Raw genomic sequence first — 2,988 nt, 5'->3', positions numbered from 1 at the left:
AAAGCCAAGTCCTTTGCACCAGGACAATCAGAAAGATGCCTGGAGGGTAATTTCAGGAATCAGCAGGACCTCACTACAGGCTCAAAGACTTATTTTGGGGAACAGAGGCCCAGGGAGGCCAGGGCCTTTCCTGCAGAGCACCACCCAGGGAACTATGTTCCTAGGATTCATTTCCTACCCGGAGGCCTCTGTAGGCATGGCCCGAGCAAGCCTGGCTATTTTTCATGCCGGCAGCATGAGACCGCATGACACGGTGTCAGTCTGCATGGTGCTGAGTTTTCAGGCACACAGATACAAGAATTGGGTCATGGAGGCTTCAACCAAGATGTCACAGGAAAGCCTGGGTGGCTGGGGAGCGCGTGGCAGCTCAGAGTTTCGGGATCGGGCCTGAGAGCGCGCCACGTTGGAGCTGCAGGAGGAATCTGAAGTGCCGAGATGCCGAGCAGGGGCTCGCTGAGGGATGGACGGGCTGCCAGGCCTCGGGCACGCCTCACCCTGGTGCCGTGGGTGCCGGAAGCGCGGCTCCCTGTCGGGCTCCCGGAGCTGCTCCCATGAGAGACAGATGTAGCGGCGGGTTCTTGTTCTGAAGTAGGTGTAAGAAACTCTAGTCTGAACTCTGCAAGCCTAAGCCACTTTATTATTACAAAGATAGAAAGACGAAGGGTGACACAGTGGGCGACTTGAAAATAAGTCCCGGGGACTTCTGGACACTGTTTTACAACCAGTCTTCTTACCGGCTGGACCTCCAGGGCAGGTCTTTTGATGTGGAGATTCCTGTAGACCGGCTCTGTCTTTTGTTAAACTCCAAAAGGTGTTAATTGCTTATTGGGAGTCTGGGATTCCTCCTCCATCCTTGAGGAAGTCCCTTCTCTTAGAATTGTAAAAAGACCCTAGGCCTTTGGACTTCTATTCTCTCCCTAATTACCCTTGGCGCCTGGAAATCTGTAGCCCTTTCCTTGAAATTCCTGGCTTTTTTCTACCCAAGTTATTTTCAGAGATGTTTTGAAAATTGAAAATATTTCCCAATACTGGTACATTAATACATTTTGATGCCTCTTCCCAGTTCTGGTACAGTGGAGCTACAGGACCCAGTGCTTGCCCTTGCTGAGTTTTGGTCTCACTTTGGTCCCATCCCTCCTTTCTCTGGCCTCTTTCCTCTCTTTTGGAATGAGAATGCTTATCCTGTGTCTGTCCCACCACGGTGTGTTGGAAGTGTATAACTCTTAGACGGTCTCACTGCTGCTTCTGCCAGGAGTCTCAGAGGAGAACTGGGACTTAGATTTTGAGCTGTGCTGACCAGTGGAGACTGTGGGGTCTCTTGGAGACGGACCACATGCCTTTGGCCTTATGGGATGGACGTGAGTCTTTGGGGACCAGGAGCGGAATGTTACGGTCTGGAATGGAGCGTCTTTCAGAGGCTATGTGACAACTTGGTCCCCAGCCTGTGGTGCCACCGGGAGCTGGCAGAGTATCTAGGAGGTGAGGCCCGTGGATGGTCCTCAGGGACATGCCCTCGAGGGGGTACCGATGCCCCCTGGCTCTCTTTTCTGCTTCTCGGCCCACGCGGGAGCTCACCCCTGCCACCCCCCTTACCATGACCTCACATCACGCCATGGGGCCAAGTGGCCTTGGACTGGAATCTCTGAAACCATGAGTCAAAATAAATAGTTCCTCCTCATAAAACGAAAGCTTGACTAACATAGCAAACTCATAAAAAAAAAAAAAAAAAAGAGTAGCGGACTTGAGAAGACACTTTACCCAAACGGCAAAGTGCTTGACTTGAGTAGGAATCAAGGACCTGCCATGAAAACCAAGCCACGAGCCCACAGCCGCCCATCACACTGGCGGTGCCTGAGGCCCACAACTCCGCTCCTGGGCGCATGGATCTCAAAGGAAACAACCTGAGTGTCCACCAGGAATGGGTGGGTAAACGGAGCGTGGTGTCCTCAGTCACGCCGCGAGCTGCAGCTGCAAACGGGATGGACCCGCAAGCTGAGCACAGGCCACAAGATGGGGCTGTATCATCCCATTTACTTAAAGGGCAGGGACCCGAACGACACTGCTCCGGGACCCAGGCCCAGGTGTGAAGGCTGTCTCAGGCCTGGACGGTTGGTCGGTGCTGCCGCGGGAGGAGGAGGGAGGAGGAGGGTCGCCACGGGCCGCAGTGAGAGGCCTTGGGTGCCGCGCTGGGCTTTCGCTCGTTGCTCCTGCGGGTTCTGTTTTGTATTTGTTAAACGGTTCTGAATTTTTCTGGAAATTGCTTTCAAATACAAAAGCCAGGCGCCAACAAAGCAAAGGGGAGATGTGGCAGGCAGGCCTCTGGGTACCCGCGACCCCACCCTGCACCCTCCGGCCCCCTTGTCCCACTCTGCCCCAAGCAGAAGGCTGCCCCGCGCACCGACCCTCTCCCTGGCCCGAGCCCCTCAGCCCCCGCCACAGGGCTCCTGGGGGGGGGTGTCTTTCTTCCTCATCTCCATCTTCCCATGAAGCATTTCCATCCGTGGAGACCCCCTGGGTCTATCTTCAGCTATGCTTGTGTATGGAGTTGTCAGGCCCCAGGGGAACCTGTTTTCTCAGGAGATCCAGAAAGAACTGGAATGCTAGGTTCCTGCCTCTGGCATGAACTATGACCCTGCAGCCTAGCAGGGCCCCCAGACTGGAATTAGAAGAAAAGAGGTGTTTTATTTGAGCCTCTTCAAACCCAACATCTTGGGTGCTGACTCCCACAAGCAGCCCATGCGAATCTGAGGTTTTGGGGGTGGCCTCGTGTGCACGGGGCCTTCATTATGATTAATTATGTGGTTTCTGGTGCCCTGTGGTTGGCCTTTAACTAGGGTCCCGGGCAGGAGGTGCTACCCCACTAAGGCTCCTGTAAGAAGGCCCGCTATAGGCGGGACTGTGGCCCTGGCCCTCGAGTGCGTGTGGCTTCAGAGATCCTGCGTGCAGAGCTCTCATGAGCAGCGGGAGGCCTCGCATGGGACTTGACAG

This window comes from Muscardinus avellanarius (assembly GCF_963383645.1).
Source record: "Muscardinus avellanarius genome assembly, chromosome: 21".
In the NCBI taxonomy this organism is placed as follows: domain Eukaryota; kingdom Metazoa; phylum Chordata; class Mammalia; order Rodentia; family Gliridae; genus Muscardinus; species Muscardinus avellanarius.
Note: the sequence above shows the minus strand (reverse complement) of the source record.